Below are 24,233 nucleotides of genomic sequence, written 5' to 3' on the forward strand. Positions count from 1 at the left end.
ACACTAGTGAAGCATCATGTCACGCTCACATGATATCAGTGCAGGCAGTGGCAGGTCAATGTTTTCTATTGAAAAAAAGAAAACAAAAATGTTTTTTTTTTAAGTTGGTCCCCCACCCTCGGGGCCCAGTCACAGTTGCGACCTCTGCACCCCCTGTAGTTCCGCCCCTGATCCAGACTACTGTAAAAAAGAAAATATCACAATAAAGTGAGTGACACAAATATTTTGATTTCTCAGTGGATATAAAAGACTTCTATACTGCAGTCTATTAAGGGCTAGATTACAAGTGGAGTGCTAATTTATCTTACGCCCGCAAATGGGCTCGTGGTAGCAATTAGTGCTCAAAAAATCTATTTTCTAAAAGTGCCCCAATTGGCCTCAAATTAAAGTCTTATTTTTTTATGAAAACAAAATGTAGCATTTTTTCTCATAAAAAAATACTGCACGGAGCAGTTTCTAGGGTCTAAAAGTGGTGACTGAAGGTTGCTAGAAAAAAAAAACGATAATGAAAAGTGCCTATACATTGCGGTCTACGGAAACTGTGTGTTCCCAGTAAATATATATGTATATGTTTATAGACATTTATATTTATGTGTTAATATGTGTCTATACACATAACACATAACTATAAACATTTTTCAGTTTGTATCACTTGTGTCTGAGGAAGGGGATACATGTAACATTATCCCCGAAATGTTACACGGTTGCAGTAAATTTGAGTTTTCAAAATCCAGTGAGTGCAAGTTTTTTCTTTTGCTACTATATATATATATATATATATATATATATATATATATATATATATATATATATATATACTATATATATATATATTATATATTATATATATATATTATATATAAATATGTATATATAATAAATAAAGAGAACGGATATGTCTGGGTGGTGCAGCGCAACAAAATAAAAATAAACAGTTATTTACACAAGTTATTTGCACACTAATAATGATGTGGTAAACACTGTAGTAGGTAATAAAGTACACCTTCAGAATTGAGAAAGTTCTAATATATTAATGCTTGTCTTGCAAACACAATAGTCTTATTAGAGTTCTGTAACTTGTCTATTCGGATATATAGATAGTTGAAAGGATGTCTCCTTACCAGATGTTACCTCAATCATATGAGGTAAGATTTATTCATGTAGGGAGTATCTTTGTCTTGTCTGTAGTGTCCACTAGTCCAAATGTTACAGGTATACCGGTTCCAAGCCAGTGGGTCTGATTTCTTCTCAGGATTCTGTCGCTTTAATATATACGATCTTTACCCAGTGGAACTTTTTCCGATGGTTGGAGTCTTAGTGGCTCATGGGAGTATGGTACTTCGATTAGGATCTTTCAGACTCTCATGTTCATAGTTGGATATAAAAAGAAGAAAGGCAAAAGAACATAGCGTAATATTGTAAAACCAGGTTGATTTATTATACAGTAAGGTAGGCAATACACTCACATGTTAAAACCTCAATCATTAATGAGGTAAGGATAAAGCATATCAGGATATGTATATACGTTGTTCACAGGGTCCCCCGGTGGGAGTAGTAGATAGATGATAAAATATGTATAGTGGTATTATATACACATAAATTCTTGAGGAAAAGATTCCTTATCTTGCTGATACAAAGTTCCAATAAATGGTATATTTTGGTTATTTGGAAAGTCCTGTTGATTGTGTGTTTGAGCCCTTATTGCGCTCGATGTGTGGGTGGCCCTATTTATTGGCGTAAAAAATGGGCTGACCCGATTACTTATACAGGTAAGGTTTACCTAATTAAGTCCCACTACCTCTGATGAAGAAGTAAGTACAAACTTCGAAACGCGTAAGGTGATACCCCAAAGTGTGACAGTGCAGTCTTCTCACGTACTCAGTTGTGACCGGCTATTTTTTGGGAATTTATATACCGCTAGTTGTATGCCTTGCTGACACACATACCGCAATTTCTTGTATCCATTAGAAAAGGACGGTTTGTCAGTACAAGACACATCAAACCAACTCAGGGCAATTATTGCTCAAGTTACTACTTTTGTTTTTTTTCCCAGCACAACCACTACCCCCATGTGATTTCACTATTTGGATTGGAATAACGTTTTTTTAACCATTAATTATCTTATTCCATTCTTCTCGCTCATTTTGCTTCAGTTTTGCTTTATGTGTTTGTGAGTCCCTGGGACTTAATTAGGTAAACCTTACCTGTATAAGTAATCGGGTCAGCCCATTTTTTACGCCAATAAATAGGGCCACCCACACATATCGAGCGCAATAAGGGCTCAAACACACAATCAACAGGACTTTCCAAATAACCAAAATATACCATTTATTGGAACTTTGTATCAGCAAGATAAGGAATCTTTTCCTCAAGAATTTATGTGTATATAATACCACTATACATATTTTATCATCTATCTACTACTCCCACCGGGGGACCCTGTGAACAACGTATATACATATCCTGATATGCTTTATCCTTACCTCATTAATGATTGAGGTTTTTAACATGTGAGTGTATTCCTACCTTACTGTATAATAAATCAACCTGGTTTACAATATTACGCTATGTTCTTTTGCCTTTCTTCTTTTTATATCCAACTATGAACATGAGAGTCTGAAAGATCCTAATCGAAGTACCATACTCCCATGAGCCACTAAGACTCCAACCATCGGAAAAAGGTTCCACTGGGTAAAGATCGTATATATTAAAGCGACAGAATCCTGAGAAGGAAATCAGACCCACTGGCTTGAACCGGTATACCTGTAACATTTGGACTAGTGGACACTACAGACAAGACAAAGATACTCCCTACATGAATAAATCTTACCTCATATGATTGAGGTAACATCTGGTAAGGAGACATCCTTTCAACTATCTATATATCCGAATAGACAAGTTACAGAACTCTAATAAGACTATTGTGTTTGCAAAACAAGACAAGCATTAATATATTTGAACTTTCTCAATTCTGAAGGTGTACTTTATTACCTACTACAGTGTTTACCACATCATTATTAGTGTGCAAATAACTTGTGTAAATAACTGTTTATTTTTATTTTGTTGCGCTGCACCACCCAGACATATCCGTTCTCTTTATTTATTATTTCCACCCATTGTGCTAGGGGTACACATTTTGTCTGGTTCAGCTGCACAATACCATACCTTAAAACATCAGATATCTACTGACATACTTATATACTTTCTAATCTACATTAAGTCTCAGATATCCAATTCAATATTGAACACTAGAACTTTTGGAGCGCTGGTCACCCATACCCTTGCTTTCCATATATATATATATTTTGCAGAGAAAAAAAAGAAAAAATGTTACACAACCAGCTCCAATCCACAGTTATAATGTAGGAGATGCAAGTTAGTGAATAAAAGAGATGGAGCGCATACACTGTCACTAAAACGCTATAAGTTACAATGTTCCATGAACTGAGCCATATATGTAGTGCAGCCTGAAATCACAGAGAGACCATAACAATACCAAAGGACGGTTACTCACCACCCCAGGTAGAAGGGACAGTCTGACAAGCAGGATCGTGCACAAAACAGCCGGCGTTAGTCTTCAGTATGCGCTCCAGACCCGGGCTCCAATGCACTTCCGGGTATCACGTGTTGCAATCCTCCAATAGCGTTCCAGTGATCCGTCTCCCAAAGCGTCACTATAGAGTGAACTGATCCACAGCACAACACAGCTGAGAGGTGCCCAGAAGTCGGTCAGGGAAAGTAGATAGCTTGAATTGCAGAAAGAAAAAGCCGGCACTTCTCCCAGGATGAATGATAAAACAATCTTTATTTCATATACCATAAAATAAGTAAGAAAGAATGCAAAGCTAGAAGTATGCCTTACATGTTTCGGCTAGTGCAGCCTTAATCATAAGCTTATGATTAAGGCTGCACTAGCCGAAACATGTAAGGCATACTTTCTAGCTTTGCATTCTTTCTTACTTATTTTATGTATATGAAATAAAGATCGTTTTTCTTTCATGTAATTAGCAAGAGTCCATGAGCTAGTGACGTATGGGATATACATGCCTACCAGGAGGGGCAAAGTTTCCCAAACCTTAAAATGCCTAGAAATACACCCCTCACCACACCACAATTCAGTTTTACAAACTTTGCCTCCGATGGAGGTGGTGAAGTAAGTTTGTGCTAGATTCTACGTTGATATGCGCTCCGCAGCAGGTTGGAGCCCGGTTTTCCTCTCAGCGTGCAGTGAATGTCAGAGGGAATGTGAGGAGAGTATTGCCTATTTGAATGCAGTGATCTCCTTCTACGGGGTCTATTTCATAGGTTCTCTGTTATCGGTCGTAGAGATTCATCTCTTACCTCCCTTTTCAGATCGACGATATACTCTTATATATACCATTACCTCTGCTGATTCTCGTTTCAGTACTGGTTTGGCTATCTGCTATATGTAGATGAGTGTCCTGGGGTAAGTAAGTCTTATTTTCTGTGACACTCTAAGCTATGGTTGGGCACTTTTATATAAAGTTCTAAATATATGTGTTTAAACATTTATTTGCCTTGACTCAGAATGTTCAACTTTCCTTATTTTTCAGACAGTCAGTTTCATATTTGGGATAATGCATTTGAATTAATCTTTTTTTCTTACCTTCAAAAATTTGACTCTTTTTTCCCTGTGGGCTGTTAGGCTCGCGGGGGCTGAAAATGCTTCATTTTATTGCGTCATTCTTGTCGCGGACTTTTTTGGCGCAAAAATTCTTTTCTGTTTCCGGCGTCATACGTGTCGCCGGAAGTTGCGTCATTTTTTGACGTTATTTTGCGCCAAAAATGTTGGCGTTCCGGATGTGGCGTCATTTTTGGCGGCAAAAGCATTTAGGCGCCAAATAATGTGGGCGTCTGATTTGGCGCTAAAAAATATGGGCGTCGCTTTTGTCTCCACATTATTTTAGTCTCATTTTTCATTGCTTCTGGTTGCTAGAAGCTTGTTCTTTGGCATTTTTTCCCATTCCTGAAACTGTCATTTAGGGAATTTGATCAATTTTGCTTTATGTTGTTTTTTCTCTTACATATTGCAAGATGTCTCACGTTGCATACTGAGTCAGAAGATACTACAGGAAAATCGCTGTCTAGTGCTGGATCTACCAAAGCTAAGTGTATCTGCTGTAAACTTTTGGTAGCTATTCCTCCGGCTGTTGTTTGTATTAATTGTCATGACAAACTTGTTAATGCAGATAATATTTCCTTTAGTAAAGTACCATTGTCTGTTGCAGTTCCTTCAACATCTAAGGTGCAGAATGTTCCTGATAACATAAGAGATTTTGTTCTGAATCCATCAAGAAGGCTATGTCTGTTATTTCTCCTTCTAGTAAACATAAAAAAATCTTTTAAAACTTCTCTCTACAGATGAATTTTTAAATGAACATCATCATTCTGATTCTGATGACTCTTCTGGTTCAGAGGATTCTGTCTCAGAGATTGATGCTGATAAATCTTCATATTTATTTAAAATGGAATTTATTCGTTCTTTACTTAAAGAAGTACTAATTGCTTTAGAAATAGAGGATTCTGGTCCTCTTGATACTAATTCTAACGTTTAGATCAGGTATTTTAAATCTCCTGTGGTTATTCCAGAAGTTTTTCCTGTTCCTAATGCTATTTCTGCAGTAATTTCCAAAGAATGGGATAAATGGGTAATTCATTTACTCCTTCTAAACGTTTTAAGCCAATTATATCCTGTACCGTCTGACAGGTTAGAATTTTGGGACAAAATCCCTAAAGTTGATGGGGCTATTTCTACCTTGCTAACGTACTACTATTCCCTACATCAGATGGTTACTTCATTTAAAGATCCTTTAGATAGGAAAATTGAATCCTTTCTAAGAAAAGCTTATCTGTGTTCAGGTAATCTTCTTAGTACTGCTATATCATTGGCTGATGTTGCTGCAGCTTCAACTTTTTGGTTGGAAACTTTAGCGCAACAAGTAACCAAATCATGATTCTCATGATATTATTATTCTTCTTCAGCATGCTAATAATTTTATTTGTGATGCCATTTTGATATTATCAAGGTTGATGTAGGTTTTATGTCTCTAGCTATTTTAGCTAGAAGAGCTTTATGGCTTAAGACTTGGAATGCCTGATTGGCCTTCTAAATCAACTCTACTTTCCATTTCTTTCCAGGGTAACAAATTATTTGGTTCTCAGTTGGATTCTATTATCTCAACTGTTATCTGGTGGGAAAGGTACTTATTTTACCACAGGATAAAAAATCTAAAGGTAAAAAAACAGGGCTAATAATCGTTTTCGTTCCTTTCGTTTCAAACAAAGAACAAAAGCCTGATCCTTCATCCTCAGGAGCAGTTTCAGTTTGGAAACCATCTCCAGTCTGGAATAAATCCAAGCCTGCTAGAAAGGCAAAGCCTGCTTCTAAGTCCACATGAAGGTGCGGCCCTCATTCCAGCTCAGCTGGTAGGGGGCAGGTTACGTTTTTTCAAAGAAATTTGGATCAATTCTGTTCACAATCTTTGGATTCAGAACATTGTTTCAGAAGGGTACAGAATTGGTTTCAAGATGAGACCTCCTGCAAAGAGATTTTTTCTTTCCCGTGTCCCAGTAAAAGCTCAAATATTTCTGAATTGTGTTTCAGATCTAGAGTTGGCTGGAGTAATTATGCCAGTTCCAGTTCTGGAACAGGGGATGGGGTTTTATTCAAATCTCTTCATTGTACCAAAGAAGGAGAATTCCTTCAGACCAGTTCTGGATCTAAAATTATTGAATCGTTATGTAAGGATACCAACGTTCAAGATGGTAACTGTAAGGACTATCTTGCCTTTTGTTCAGCAAGGGAATTATATGTCCACAATAGATTTACAGGATGCATATCTGCATATTCCGATTCATCCAGATCATTATCAGTTTCTGAGATTCTCTTTTCTGGACAAGCATTACCAGTTTGTGGCTCTGCCGTTTGGCCTAGCTACAGCTCCAAGAATTTTTACAAAGGTTCTCGGTGCCCTTCTATCTGTAATCAGAGAACAGGGTATTGTGGTATTTCCTTATTTGGACGATATCTTGGTACTTGCTCAGTCTTTACATTTAGCAGAATCTCATACGAATCGACTTGTGTTGTTTCTTCAAGATCATGGTTGGAGGATCAATTTACCAAAAAGTTCTTTGATTCCTCAGACAAGGTAACCTTTCTGGGTTTCCAGATAGATTCAGTGTCCATGACTCTGTCTTTAACAGACAAGAGACGTCTAAAATTGATTGCAGCTTGTCGAAACCTTCAGTCACAATCATTCCCTTCGGTAGCCTTATGCATGGATATTCTAGGTCTTATGACTGCTGCATCGGACGCGATCCCCTTTGTTCGTTTTCACATGCGACCTCTTCAGCTCTGTATGCTGAATCAATGGTGCAAGGATTACACAAAGATATCTCAATTAATATCTTTAAAACCGATTGTTCGACACTCTCTAACGTGGTGGACAGATCACCATCGTTTAATTCAGGGGGCTTCTTTTGTGCTTCCGACCTGGACTGTAATTTCAACAGATGCAAGTCTCACAGGTTGGGAAGCTGTGTGGGGATCTCTGACGGCACAAGGAGTTTGGGAATCTCAGGAGGTGAGATTACCGATCAATATTTTGGAACTCCGTGCAATTTTCAGAGCTCTTCAGTTTTGGTCTCTTCTGAAGAGAGAATCGTTCATTTGTTTTCAGACAGACAATGTCACAACTGTGGCATACATCAATCATCAAGGAGGGACTCACAGTCCTCTGGCTATGAAAGAAGTATCTCGAATTTTGGTTTGGGCGGAATCCAGCTCCTGTCTAATCTCTGCGGTTCATATCCCAGGTATAGACAATTGGGAAGCGGATTATCTCAGTCGCCAAACGTTGCATCCGGGCGAATGGTCTCTTCACCCAGAGGTATTCTTCAGATTGTTCAAATGTGGGAACTTCCAGAAATAGATCTGATGGCTTCTCATCTAAACAAGAAACTTCCCAGGGTATCTGTCCAGATCCGGGATCCTCAGGCGGAGGCCAGTGGATGCATTATCACTTCCTTGGAAGTATCATCCTGCCTATATCTTTCCGCCTCTAGTTCTTCTTCCAAGAGTAATCTCCAAGATTCTGAAGGAATGCTCGTTTGTTCTGCTGGTAGCTCCTTCATGGCCTCACAGGTTTTGGTATGCGGATCTTGTCCGGATGGCCTCTTGCCAACCGTGGACTCTTCCGTTAAGACCAGACCTTCTGTCTCAAGGTCCTTTTTTCCATCCGGATCTGAAATCCTTAAATTTAAAGGTATGGAGATTGAACGCTTGATTCTTGGTCAAAGAGGTTTCTCTGACTCTGTGATTAATACTATGTTACAGGCTCGTAAATCTGTATCTAGAGAGATATATTATAGAGTCTGGAAGACTTATATTTCTTGGTGTCTTTCTCATCATTTTTCTTGGCATTCTTTTAGAATACCGAGAATTTTACAGTTTCTCAGGATGGTTTAGATAAGGGTTTGTCCGCAAGTTCCTTGAAAGGACAAATCTCTGCTCTTTCTGTTCTTTTTCACAGGAAGATTGCTATTCTTCCTGATATTCATTGTTTTGTACAAGCTTTGGTTCGTATAAAACCTGTCATTAAGTCAATTTTCTCCTCCTTGGAGTTTGAATTTGGTTCTGGGGGGCTCTTCAAGCTCCTCCGTTTTGAACCTATGCATTCATTGGACATTAAATTACTTTCTTGGAAAGTTTTGTTCCTTTTGGCCATCTCTTCTGCCAGAAGAGTTTCTGAATTATCTGCTCTTTATTGTGAGTCTCCTTTTCTGATTTTTCATCAGGATAAGGCGGTGTTGCGAACTTCTTTTGAATTTTTACCTAAAGTTGTGAATTCCTTCATTATGTCCTAATCCTAAGAATTCTAAGGAGAAATCGTTGCATTCTTTGGATGTTGTTAGAGCTTTGAAATATTATGTTGAAGCTGCTAAATCTTTCCGAAAGACATCTAGTCTATTTGTTATCTTTTCCGGTTCTAGAAAAGGCCAGAAAGCTTCTGCCATTTCTTTGGCATCTTGGTTGAAATCTTTAATTCATCTTGCCTATGTTGAGTCGGGTAAATCTCCGCCTCAGAGGATTACAGCTCATTCTACTAGGTCAGTTTCTACTTCCTGGGCATTTAGGAATGAAGCTTCGGTTGATCAGATTTGCAAAGCAGCAACTTGGTCCTCTTTGCATACTTTTACTAAATTCTACCATTTTGATGTATTTTCTTCTTCTGAAGCAGTTTTTGGTAGAAAAGTACTTCAGGCAGCGGTTCAGTTTGAATCTTCTGCTTATGTTTTTCATTAAACTTTATTTGGGTGTGGATTATTTTCAGCAGGAATTGGCTGTCTTTATTTTATCCCTCCCTCTCTAGTGACTCTTGTGTGGAAAGATCCACATCTTGGGTAATCATTATCCCATACGTCACTAGCTCATGGACTCTTGCTAATTACATGAAAGAAAACATAATTTATGTAAGAACTTACCTGATAAATTCATTTCTTTCATATTAGCAAGAGTCCATGAGGCCGCCCTTTTTTTGTGGTGGTTATGATTTTGTATAAAGCACAATTATTCCAATTCCTTATTTTATATGCTTTCGCACTTTTTTATCACACCCACTTCTTGGCTATTCGTTAAACTGAATTGTGGGTGTGGTGAGGGGTGTATTTATAGGCATTTTGAGGTTTGGGAAACTTTGCCCCTCCTGGTAGGAATGTATATCCCATACGTCACTAGCTCATGGACTCTTGCTAATATGAAAGAAATGAATTTATCAGGTAAGTTCTTACATAAAATTATGTTTTATCATTCATCCTGGGAGAAGTGCCGGCTTTTTCTTTCTGCAATTCAAGATATATATATATATATATATATATATATATATATATATATATATATATATATATATAATATATATATATATATATATATATATATATATATATACAGGGTAAAGGAAGGCACTCACTGGTCTTTTCATCAACTATTTATTATCAATAGTGATGTTGCGAATAGTTCGATGTTCGGTCCGCCCCCTATTCATCATCATTGAGTAAACTTTGACCCTGTACCTCACATTCAGCAGACACATTCCAGCCAATTAGCAGCAGACCCTCCCTCCCAGACCCTCCCACCTCCTGGACAGCATCTATTTTAGATTCATTCGGAAGCTGCATTCTTAGTGAGAGGAGGGACAGTGTAGCTGCTGCTGATTTAATAGGGAAATCAATAGCTAGGCTAGTGTATTCAGTGTCCACTACAGTCCTGAAGGACTCATCTGATATCTGCTGTAAGGACAGCATCCCAAAAAGCCCTTTTTAGGTCTAGAACATCAGTCTGCTTTTTTTTTTTTCCTATGTAATCTAATTGCAGTTGCCTGCCTGCCAGCGCGTGTGTCAGGCTCACAGCGTATACTGTGCCCACTTGCCCAGTGCCACCACTCATATCTGGTGTGGCAGGTGGTGGGGGTTGGTCTGTGGGGGGGAAGCTACACTACAGAAAAAAAAAAATAAAAACAGAAAAAACTACTTTTTTTTGCAAACTGGGTACTGCAGACAGCCGCCAGTACCCAGATGGCTGCCAATAAGGCAGAAGGGGAGGGTTAGAGAGCTGTTTTGGGGGGGATCAGGGAGGTTGGGGGCTAAGGGGGGCTGCTACACCACAGCATATGTAAATATGCTAAAAAAAATTAAAAACCTTTTATTTTAGTACTGGCAGACTTTCTGCCAGTACTTAAGATGGCGGGGACAATTGTGGGGTGGGGGAGGGAAGGGAGCTGTTTGGGAGGGATCAGGGGGTCTGATGTGTCAGGTGGGAGGCTGATCTCTACACTAAAGCTAAAAATTAACCCTGCAAGCTCCCTACAAACTACCTAATTAACCCCTTCACTGCTAGCCATAATACACGTGTGATGCGCAGCAGCATTTAGCAGCCTTCTAATTACCAGAAAGCAACACCAAAGTCATATATGTCTTCTATTTCTGAACAAAGGGGATCCCAGAGAAGCATTTACAACCATTTGTTCCATAATTGCATAAGCTGTTTGTAAATAATTTCAGTGAGAAACCTAAAATTGCGAAAAAAATTAAGTTTTTTTTTAAATTTGATCGCATTTGGCGGTGAAATGGTGGCATGAAATATACCAAAATGGGCCTAGATCAATACTTTGGGTTGTCTACTACACTACACTTAAGCTAAAATTAACTCTACAAGCTCCCCACATGTTCCCTAATTAACCCCTTCACTGCTGGGCATAAAACACGTGTGGTGCGCAGTGGCATTTAGCAGCCTTCTAATTACCAAAAAGCAATGCCAAAGCCATATAAGTCTGCTATTTCTGAACAAAGGGGATCCCAGAGAAGCATTTACAACCATTTATGCCAAAATTTTGTGAAAAAGTGAACAATTTTTTTTTATTTGATCGCATTTGGCGGTGAAATGGTGGCATGTAATATACCAAAATGGGCCTAGATCAATACTTTGGAATGTCTTCTAAAAAAAAAAATATATACATGTCAAGGGATATTCAGGTATTCCTGACAGATATCAGGGTTCCAATGTAACTAGCCCTCATTTTGAAAAAAAGTGGTTTTGAAATAGCAAAGCGCTTCTTGTATTTATTTCCCTATAACTTGCAAAAAAAGCAAAGAACATGTTAACATTGGGTATTTCTAAACTCAGGACAAAATTTAGAAACTATTTAGATGTTGTACCCGCTGCGGGAGTTTGGTCTGTCACTGTGAAGCGGGCGTAACCCTTACACTACCTGATCGATACAACATCATACCTGATGTTTTAAAGCACGTTATTCCAAACAATTTAGGAATGTTAGGTGATTTAGGCCCTTTATGGGTTAAAAGCAGACTCTGCATCAACTATGTAATTTTCCATGGGAGTTTTGCCATGGATCCCCCTCCGGCATGCCACAGTCCAGGTGTTAGTCCCCTTGAAACAACTTTTCCATCACTATTGTGGCCAGAAAGAGTCCCTGTGGGTTTTAAAATTCACCTGCCTATTGAAGTCTATTTTTATGTTCGCGACATCACTAATTATCAAGAGTGAATTTTCGGGGACACACAGACAAAAGAGGAAGGGGAGTGTGTCCCCGAAATGTCACGCTTGATAATAAATATTTGATGAAAAGATCAGTGAGTGCCTTCCTTTACCCTGTATATTTACCTGCTGGCACCCTGGCACTAAAGAACTTTGAAAGTGAAAGTGCACTCTATATACCATATATATATATATATATTTACATTTGCTGCCCATCGCTGCTTGACTTACCCCCTTCACTGTGCTAGTTCTCATGCCTTGTCTCCCATTGGAGTCTATGGAAGCGCGCTTTTGTGATCATAATGCTTCCGTGCAATGCGAACATTCGCATTGCACCTAACTTGTAATACCAGTGCACATTCACGTGTGGTGTTATTACTCAGTTGAGCGCAAATATCAATTTTGCGTAAGCAATATTTTGCACTCAATTTGTAATCTGGCTCTAAGTGTGCAATTGCATTATGTCTAAAAACAACAACAGTGTACATACCTTAATTATAAAATACTTTATTGCTAAAAATTGTTAGCCATCATCTGAGCCTTCAGCGAGTTGTAATCTTTTAGCTGGTGGTATGATATGATATTGTAATCTCCAATGTAATGATAGCATTCACTGGATTTGTAAAAGATAATAATTAACTTTTTTTAAAAACATACAATTAAAACAAGGGAAAAGTCCATGACGTTTCAATGCCCAACTGGCATCTTTATCACATGTTCCTAGTGCTTTGGTCAGAGATACCACGGCATTATATCCCAAAGGAAGTCTGTTTCAATGTAACAAACACAGTTTTATATACCCTTACCCGTGAAATCAACCAACTAACTTCACCTGTCGGCTTCCAGCATGCTCTGTTCAAGGAATCATGAACACCTCACTTCCGGGTGTATACTACGATACCATTGGTTAACATCATTACTCCTTTCTGCCACTTCACTGTTTCATCGGCAAAACCACATGGCTAGTTATCATATTCCAGGAGGAGCGTGACGATCAATTTCAGTGTGTTGCCTTACATACCGCTCATATTAATAGATGATCCGTATGTAGTCTGATCCTTCACATATACTCAGAGTAAAATGGGGTCATCATATAAGTGCCAATCCCGGTATATATTAACTCCATCCACCATGGGAGAAAGTTGACAGGTCAGCTGTCACCTTTGTCCTGCTCATTGCGGTAGCTACATACTCTGAGTATATGTGGAGGATCAGACTGCATATGGATCATCTATTAATATGAACGGTATGTAAGGCAACACACTAAAATTGATTGTCACGCTCCTCCTGGAATATATATATATGTGTGTGTTGGTGTGTATATGTGCATACATCTGCACCTATGTGTTAATTTTTTGTATATATGTCAGAAAAATAGCAGTGATAGACTTGCTCAATGCAGGTTTGCCACAAACCTTCAAAAAATGCAATACCTGCAAAGTGCAATAAAGCGAAGCACAATAAAACAAGGTATGTATATATATATATATGACACATTTTTTGATTGATATTGGTCTTGACAAAAGCTCCAGTAAGAGCTGAAACGTTGACTTGTATTCTCATATTGGATTAATACATTTTAACTTTTTTAAGTACTGTGAATGCCTTTTTCACTTTGCATATATATGCCTTTTATTACTATGGATATATATGCCAATCATTTAAAAAAGGAGCACCTGGGCAACAGCAAGCTTTAGGTTACGAGCGCATGACAATGGAGATATATATATATATATATATATATATATATATATATATATATAAATATATATATATATATATATAGTATCTCACAAAAGTGAGTACACCCCTCAAATTTTTGTAAATATTTTATTATATCTTTTCATGTGACAACACTGAAGTAATGACACTTTGCTACAATGTAAAGTAGTGAGTGTACAGCCTGTATAACAGTTTAAATTTGCTGTCCCCTCAAAATAACTCACACAGCCATTAATGTCTAAACCATTGGCAACAAAAGTAAGTTCATCCCTAAGTGGAAATTTCCGAATTGGGCGCAATTAGCCATTTTCCCTCCTCGGTGTCATGTGACTTGTTAGGGTTACAAGGTCTCAGATGTGAATGGGGAGCAGGTGTGTTAAATTTGGTGTTATCGCTTTTACACTCACTCATACTGGTCACTGGAAGTTAAACATGGCACCTCATGGCAAAGAACTCTCTGCGGATCTGAAAAAAAAGAATGGTTGCTCTACATAAAGGTGGCCCAGGCTATAAGAAGATTGCCAAGACCCTGAAACTGAGCTGCAGCAAGGTGGGCAAGACCATACAGCGGTTTCACAGGACAGGTTCCACTCAGAGCAGGCCTCGCCATGGTCGACCAAAAAAGTTGAGTGCACGTGCTCAGCATCATATCCAGAGGTTGTCTTTGGGAAATAGACGTATGAGTGCTGCCAGCATTGCTGCAGAGGTTGAAGGGGTGGGGGGTCAGTCTGTCAGTGCTCAGACCATACGCCGTACACTGCATCAAATTGGTCTGCATGGCTGTCATCCCAGAAGGAAGCCTCTTCCAAAGATGATGCACAAGAAAGCCCACAAACAGTTTGCTGAAGACAAGCAGACTAAGGACATGGATTACAGGAACCATGTCCTGTAATCCAATGAGACCAAGATAAACTTATTTGGTTCAGATGGTGTCAAGCGTGTGTTGCGGTAACCAGGTGAGGAGTACAAAGACAAGTGTGTCTTGCCTACAGTCAAGCATGGTGGTGGGAGTGTTATGGTCTGGGCCTGCATGAGTGCTGCCGGCACTGGGGAGCTACAGTTCATTAAAGGGAACCATGAATGCCAACATGTACTGTAACATACTGAAGCAGAGCATGATCCCCTCCCTTCAGAGACTGGGCCGCAGGGCAGAATCCCAACATGATAACGACCCCAAACACACTTCCAAGATGACCACTGCCTTTCTAAAGAAGCTGAGGGTAAAGTTGATGGACTGGCCAAGCATGTCTTTAGACCTAAACCCTATTGAGTATCTGTGGGGCATCCTCAAACAGAAGGTGGGGGAGCGCAAAGTCTCTAACACCCACCAGCTCCATGATGTTGTCATGGAGGAGTGAAACAGGACTCCTGTAAAGCTCTAGTGAACTCCATGCCCAAGAGGGTTAAGGCAGTGCTGGAAAATATTGGTGGCCACACAAAATATTGACACTTTGGGGTGAACTCACTTTTTTTGCCAACGGTTTAGACATTAATGGCTGTGTGTTGAGTTATTTTGAGGGGACAGCAAATTTACACTGTTATACAGGCTATACACTCACTATTTTACATTGTAGCAAAGTGTAATTTCTTCAGTGTTATCATATGATATAACATAATAAATTTTTTTACAAAAATGTGAGGGGTCTACTCACTTTTGTGAGATACTGTATATCTATATATATATATACACACATGCACACACGAACACAATACTGTGCAAAATCTTTAAGCAGGTGTTAAAAAATGTTGAAAAGGACTTCCAATGGGCGGGATCCGAGTATGGCGGCATGAAGAAGGAGCTCCTGCAATTCCTATCACAACACAAATGCCATACCGGCCCTCAAGCAGACCTTGACCGCACACTGCGGTCTGGAGACACCAAGGAGCTCTGGTGTCATCTTCTGAGAGGAACTCGTACCAATGTCCTCACTACAGAGGGATCGCACATTTGTGCTCACTTAACATAGTGCACTGCCACGTGGGAGCCGCACAGGAGCCGTTCGGCTCAGTACTCCGCAGAAGACCGCAGAAGCGAAAAGGACAGTCACATATTGTAAACTGGATAGGTGAGAACTATCAGAGCACTACGAAATCCAGTTTAACACACACACAGCTGCTGCTATTATATCTACGCCACACACTTCAGTGGCAACTTTTTCATAAAGCAGTGCGGCCTGTTACAACGCTCCTGCATACCCTAGCATACACCAACTGTATCTGCATGATACATGCAAGCTATCACATCTCAAAGCAAAGGAACCTGCTACCTATTATAAAAATACACAGTTTTTAACTTAGACTCCTACACTGAGTACCCTGAATCAACTATCAGAATACAAGGCTGAATTACCCTATGTAACTCAGGGATATACTGCACCAGCAACAAGATAAATGGAGATTGTATTGATCTGTGCAAACATATCCCAATTATATTTCAATATCACAGTAAGACCAGTGACCAACCACTTTTGGCATTATTAAAGAAGCTTCTTGGTTATAGAGACTGTAGCATACAATCACTAAACAGCTTCTTATACTCAGTGCACTATATAGGTTACTCAACAACAACGCACTGTGCACTTATTTCTGTTTGTTGACATATATTTGACCCCAAACAGGATGTCAAACAGGACCAAGACACAGGACAAGAAGGGAAAGTAGGCCCCTGACTCTGTACTCCTATCACCCTCAACAACTGCTGATACTGCACAATCAGAGACCCCCTAATCCCCAGCAGACCAACAACTAAATTATTTGCTCCTGGCTAAGTTGGATAACTTGCAAAAAGGTATAGACACCCTCACGACAGAAGTCAAGCAATTCAACTCCACAATAACTGTTGCAGAGCAACGCATATCTGACCTAGAAGATGGTCACAATACTGCTGCCACTCAACTTAAACACCTCATTCACCAAAATATATCTCTTTTACCAGAAAATTGACGACTTGGAAAATTACTAACGCAGGAACAGCATCAGACTAGTGGGTCTGTCTGAGTCAATACGACCATCTGAGCTGTTATATTTTGCAGAACACTCACTCCCAAATTTGCTAAAAGTACCCACTGAGTACATCCCTATGAAAGCTGAGAGAGCGCATAGGATCGGAGGTGACAGAATCTCCCCCTCTGAGAAAGGCGCCCCACCATGGGAAGTAATGATCAAATATTTGTACTTTCAGTCTAAAATACAGTTGATTAGAGCCTATCACAGCAGCAAGAATCTCCTGGCTGACATTTGTGACTGTGAAACAGCACCCTATAAAGCTTCAACTACCCCTGGACTGGGGTTCTTTGAGAATAACTTTAGTTGATGACCATTTATGGCTGTATATCCAGTGAGGTTGTATACCAATATGTATATATATTGTTTATTCTGTATTTTATTGTTTAAAATGTTATGGTTAAGTTATATTTTAGCTGTGAGAGACTCTGGCCTCTATTTATCAAAGTCTGGCGGACCTGATCCGACAGTGTGGATCAGGTCCGCCATACCTCGCTGAATACGGAGAGCAATACACTCTCCGTATTCAGCATCGCACCAGCAGCTCACAAGAGCTGCTGATGCAATGCCGGCCCCTGCAGAATCGTGGCCAATCGGCCGCCAGAAGGGAGGTGTCAATCAACCCGATCGTACTCGATCGGGTTGAATTGCGGCGATGTCTGTCCGCCTGCTCAGAGCAGACGGACAGGTTATGGAGCAGCGCGCTTTCTCTAACCACACTCCTGTGTCCCTGAGATTATTTCCTACTCCCACCCTACCAACAAAAAATTTCCCTACTCACTTACCTCCCCAGACCTCTGTGCATTTCTTGCGAGACAATGGGATGATTTTTCATCTAACAATGCACCACACATAGCCACCCCTGAGCTTTATTGGGAAATGGCTAAAACTGTCCTCAGAGGGGACATCATTGCCTACCTTACCAAAAAGAAATGCCTGCATGATAGTAAAAGAAAACATTATAATGATGCCTTGACCAATGTTTACTTAACCTATTGCCAATCCTCAACTACAACACATAGATTAACCTATTTCCAAGCAAAAAAAGAGAGAGACACCTTCTTACTTCAAAACACCATACACCAGGAATATAGGATACAAAGCAGATTACTAAGACATGGAAACAGAACTGGTACATTTTTGGCCTCCTTAATCAAAATTAAACAAGCCAATAGAGGCATTCCAGTGCTTAAAAAGGGAAACTCCTTAACAAGCAAACCAACTGATATAGTGACTGAATTTGCAGAGTACTACTCGACTCTCTATACAGCACAACCTAACAATACGGAAGCTCAGAATAGCTTGAGTTTATTTAGAATGTTAAATTTAGCAGGAAGGTTTAATATATGATATATATCCTTTGTGATACACAGTTTTGATCAATCTGTATCTGTTTAAAATATGAACATTTTGACCTGTACAGACTAATAGTGCAGTGTTCAATATTATGGACAATACAAAAAAAAAAAAAAAGATGTCAATGATTGGACTAGTATCACTCCTCACTTTTGGTGAAACCCAATATGACCTGATGGACAATAGAAGCCTATGAAGATGGGACTCATTACCTCTACCATATCGATTCTGTTATATTCATGTCTGGATAGATATTTGTCCAATTTTGTACACATTATATACAACTGTTTGACATGTCAAAAATCAAAGTTTAATTTTTTTTATCAGCCTTATTAGTTTTTTTTTTGCATTCAATTTCCATTGGCAGCTATTACAAGTTTTGAAAAATCACGATTGCGTGTGCGCATTCGCCATTTACGCATCAATCCTTTCGAGGCTCAAAGATACGAGATATCAGGTGTAAGCTGACACAGGGATTTTAAATTGACATAAATACACATACATAAAGAAACATGCATTTATATGTATAGAGATACAGTATCTCACAAAAGTGGGTACACCCCTCACATTTTTGTAAATATTTTATTATATCTTTTCATGTGACAACACTGAAGTATTACACTTTGCTACAATGTAAAGTAGTGAGTGTACTGCCTGTATAACAGTGTAAATTTGATGTCCCCTCAAAATAACTCAACACACAGCCATTAATGTCTAAACCATTGGCAACAAAAGTGAGTACACCCCTATTTGGAAATGTCCAAATTGGGCACAAAGTGTCAATATTTTGTGTGGCCACCATTATTTTCCAGCACTGCCTTAACCCTCTTGGGCATGGAGTTCAACAGAGCTTCACAGGTTGCCACTGTATCTTCCACTCCTCCATGACAACATCACGGAGCTGGTAAATGTTAGAGAGCTTGTGCTCCCCAACCTTTTGTTTGAGGATGCCCCACAGATGTTCAATAGGGTTTAGGTCTGAAATGACAAGAAGAAAACAGCGCATCCACGAATCACAGCAGCGTTTATTCAGGTAAATGACACACACAGAAAATTGCACACTTACAAGATGACAGTAATGTATGAGCGGTAATGCCCTCTGGCTAGTTGTCTTTCGCCTGTAGCAAATCTCAGCGGGAACACCTCAGACGCCGACCAGCAGCACCAAGAGACCCACTTCCTGTCACATACCTCAGGTGCCAAAGAGAAACTCAAAAGAGCAGCAGTCCTAAACACTTTGATGGTAGGAGTTAGTTACCCTACGCGTTTCCTCTGCACACGGGCAGACTTCTTCAGGGGTATATGAAAATACAAGCTAACAAACTACCTTTTTTTTTTTTTTTTAGGTTTTAGGTCTGGAAACATGCTTGACCAGTCCATCACCTTTACCTTCAGCTTCTTTAGCAAGGCAGTGGTCATCTAGGAGGTGTGTGTTTGGGGCCGTTATTATGTTTGAATACTGCCCTGTGGCCCAGTCTCCAAAGGGAGGGGATCATTCTCTGCTTCAGTATGTCACAGTACATGTTGGCATTCATGGTTCTCTCAATGAACTGTAGCTCCCCAGTGCCGGCAGCACTCATGCAGGCCCAGACCATGACACTCCCAACACCATGCTTGACTGTAGGCAAGACACACTTGTCTTTGTAGTCCTCATCTGGTTGCCGCCACACATGCTTGACACCATCTAAACCAAATAGGTTTATCTTGGTCTCATCAGACTACAGGACATGGTTCCAGTAATCCATGTCCTTAGTCTGCTTGTCTTCAGGGTTACAGGCTTTTTTCATCTTTAGAAGAGGCTTCCTTCTGGGACGACAGCCATGCAAACCAATTTGATACAGTGTGTGGCGTATAGTCTAAGCACTGACAGACTGACCCCCACCCCTTCAACCTCTGCAGCAATGCTAGCAGCACTCATATGTCTATTTCCCAAAGACAACCTCTGGATATGATGCTGAGCACGTGCACTCAACTTCTTTGGTCGACCATGGCGAGAACTGTTCTGCATGAAACCTGTCCTGTGAAACCGCTGTATGGTCTTGCCCCCCCTTGCTGCAGCTCAGTTTCAGGGTCTTGGCAATCTTCTTATAGCCTAGGCCATCTTTATGTAAAGCAACAATTCTTTTTTTTAAGATCCTCAGAGTTCTTTGCCATGAGGTGCCATGTTAAACTTCCAGAGTGTGAGAGTGATCACACCAAATGTAACACACCTGCTCCCCAGTCACACCTGAGACCTTGCAACACTAACGAGTCACATGACACTGGGGAGGGAAAATGCCTAATTGGGCCGAATTTGGACTTTTACACTTAGGGGTGTACTCACTTTTGTTGCCAACGGTTTAAACATTAATAGCTGTGTGTTGTTATTTTGAGGGGACAGCAAATTTACACTGTTATACAGACTGTACTCTCACTACTTTACATTGTAGCAAAGTGTCATTTTTTCAGTGTTGTCACATAAAAAGATATAATAAAATATTTACAAAAATGTGAGGGTTGTACTCTTTTTTGTGAGATACTGTATGTTTCACAATGAAAATAATGAAAAGATTTTACATTACAATCTTATGCACATTAAACAATATCTCAGAGGGATTTTCAAAGTGATATTTGCTTATAGATCTTGTGATATATATATATATATATATATATATATACACATCTCTATAATTAGATATATCAGTCCAAAAATCATCACATATATAAAGAAATATTTATTTAGAAATTAATAGAACATATTCCGTTAAGAAAACATTTTCGCAATATGAAATATTCGCATTTTTATGTACACTTTTCAATGAGAATAGGTCCTTTGCTTTGTGCAACATATTAGGGTTTTTGCGTGGGTTTTTAGTCTTCTCCATTGACTTCTAAGGGGAATACATAAATGCGTATGCGATTTGGCTGTTTAGATTATGTGACTTAACATGTGCGCAAAATAAGTTATTTTGCAACTTGTAGCAGCTGAGCAACCCCAAATGCGAAAAAGTCATAATGTGCGCAGTGTTTTGGTAATTGATTTGCCGCTTGACTTGTAATCTTACCCAAAGTGAGTGAAAAGAAGAACATTTAAATCAAAACAGTAATTGATGTTACCACCCTTTGCCTTCAAAACAGCATCAATTCTTCTAGGTACACTTGTGCAAAGTCAGGGATTTTGTATGCATATAGTAAGGGGCATGAGTAAACAATTATACCATATATACCATAGAGGTGCTAATGATTATCAATGTAATACATAGGTTGAAACACAATTATGAACTTGAACCAAAACAACTTTCCAGAGGAATAAAACTGCGTGAGGAAAAGACAAACTCTGCTAACAAGATGAGGTTGCTGCAGACAGATTATAGTCAAAAGTCATACACAAAGGCAAGACTGATCACAGCAACCAGACAAAAGGTAGATATACTGCATCACAAGGTCTCTCCCAGGCAGAATTTTTTTTTCCAGATATGCTGCCCAAGGTCTTCTGAAGAAGCACAAAGAAATGGGCCACATTGAGGAACGTAGACGCAGTGATCGGCCAAGGATCAGCAGATGAAAAACACATCATGCTTACTTCTCTTTACAGTCAGAAGATGTCCAGCAGCTCAAATTGGTTAAAACCAGTGGGATCCTGGTACACCCATCTACAATCTGGAGAAGTCTGGTCAGAAATGATCTTCATGGAAGACTTGAAGCTAAAAAGCTATACCTCTGAAGTGGAAACAAGGTCAAATGACTAAACTATGCCTGAAAATACAGGAAATGGGGTGCAGAAAATGGTAGAATATGAAATGATGACTCAAAATGTGAAATATTTGGCTGTAGCAGAAGGCTAATTGTACAAGAATGAGTGTCTGCAGGCAACAGTAAAGCATTGTGGAGGTTCCTTGTATGTTTGTTGCTGCATTACTGCAAATGGCGTCTGGAATTTGGTCAGAAATAATGGTCTCCTCAATGCTGAGAAGTATAGATAGAAACTTACCCATCATACAATACCATCAGGGAGGTTTCTGATTGGTCTTAAATTTATTCTGCAGCATGACAACAATCCCAAACATACAACAAAACACCTAGATTACGAGTTTTGCGTTAGAAGCTGTGCAGTGCTAACGAGCAGTTTAAGCTCACCGCTCACTTACAGACAGCACTGGTATTACAAGTTTTTAGAAACCTGGCGTTAACCGCAAAAAAGTGAGCGAAGAGCAAACTTTTGCTCCACATCTCATCTCAATACCAGCGCTGCTTACGTTAGCGGTGAGCTGGCTGAATGTGCCCGTGCACGATTTCCCCATAGGAGTCAATGGGGGAGAGCCGGCTGAAAAAACCTAACACCTGCAAAAAAGCAGCGTAAAGCTCATAACACAGCCCCATTGATTCCTATGGGGAAATAAAAGTAATGTCTTTACCTAACACCCTAACATGAATCCCGAGTCGAAACACCCCTAATCTTATACTTATTAACCCCTAATATGCCGCCCCCGACATCGCCGAAGCCTACATTATATTATTAACCCCTAATCTGCCACTCCGGACACCGCCGCCACCTACATTATACTTATGAACCCCTAATCTGCTGCCCCCAACATCGCCGACACCTACATTATATTTATTAACACCTAATCTGCCTCCCCCAATCTCGCTGCAACCTAACTGCATTTATTAACCCCTAATCTGCCGCCCCCAACGTCGCCACCACTATAATAAAGTTATTAACCCCTAAACCTAAGTCTAACCCTAACCCCCCCTAACTTAAATATAATTTAAATAAATCTAAATAAAATTACTACAATTAACTTAATTATTCCTATTTAAAACTAAATAATTACCTATAAAATAAACCTTAAAATAACTACAATATAACTAATAGTTACACTGTAGTTAGCTTAGGGTTTATTTTTGTTTTACAGGCAACTTTGTATTTATTTTAACTAGGTAGAATAGTTATTAAATAGTTATTAACTATTTAATAACTACCTAGTTAAAATAAAGACAAATTGACCTGTAAAATAAAACCTAACCTAAGTTACAATTACACCTAACACTACACTATAATTAAATTAATTACCTAAATTAAATACAATTAATTATAATTAAATAAAATTATCTAAAGTACCAAAAAAAACCCACTAAATTACAGAAAATAATAAAGAAATTACAAGATTTTTAAACTAATTACACCTAATCTAATCCCCCTTACAAAATAAAAAAGCCCCCCCAAAATAAAAAAGCCCTACCCTACACTAAATTACAAATAGCCCATAAAAGGGCCTTTTTGCGGGGCATTGCCCCAAAGTAATCAGCTCTTTTACCTGTAAAAAAAAATACAATTCCCCCCAACATTAAAACCCACCACCCACACAACCAACCCTACTCTAAAACCCACCCAATCCCCCCTTAAAAAAACCTAACACTAACCCCCTGAAGATCACCTTACCGGGAGACGTCTTCACCCAACCGGGCCGAAGTCCTCAACGATGCCGGGAGATGTCTTCATCCAAGCCGGGCGAAGTGGTCCTCCAGACGGGCAGAAGTCTTCATCCAAACGGCATCTTCTATCTTCATCTATCTGGCGTAGAGTGGGTCCATCTTCAACACATCCGAAGCGGAGCATCCTCTTCTTCCGAAGGCTAAACACAGAATGAAGGTTCCTTTAAATGACGTCATCCAAGATGGAGTCCCTTGAATTCCGATTGGCTGATAGAATTTTATCAGCCAATCGGAATTAAGGTAGAAAAAATGCAATCAGCCAATAGGATTGAGCTTGGATTCTATTGGCTGTTCCAATCAGCCAATAGAATGCAAGCTCAATCCTATTGGCTGATTACAAAAATCTTGTAATATCTTTATTATTTTCTGTAATTTAGTTTGTTTTTTTGTACTTTAGATAATTTTATTTTACTGTAATTAATTGTATTTAATTTACTGTAATTAATTGTATTTAATTTAGTGTAGTGTTTAGTGTAGGTGTAATTGTAACTTAGGCTAGGTTTTATTTAACAGGTAAATTTGTCTTTATTTTAACTAGGTAGTTATTAAATAATTAATAGTTAATAACTATTTAATAACTATTGTACCTAGTTAAAATAAATAC

Source organism: Bombina bombina, chromosome 5 (assembly GCF_027579735.1).
Source record: "Bombina bombina isolate aBomBom1 chromosome 5, aBomBom1.pri, whole genome shotgun sequence".
Classification (NCBI taxonomy): Eukaryota; Metazoa; Chordata; class Amphibia; order Anura; family Bombinatoridae; genus Bombina; species Bombina bombina.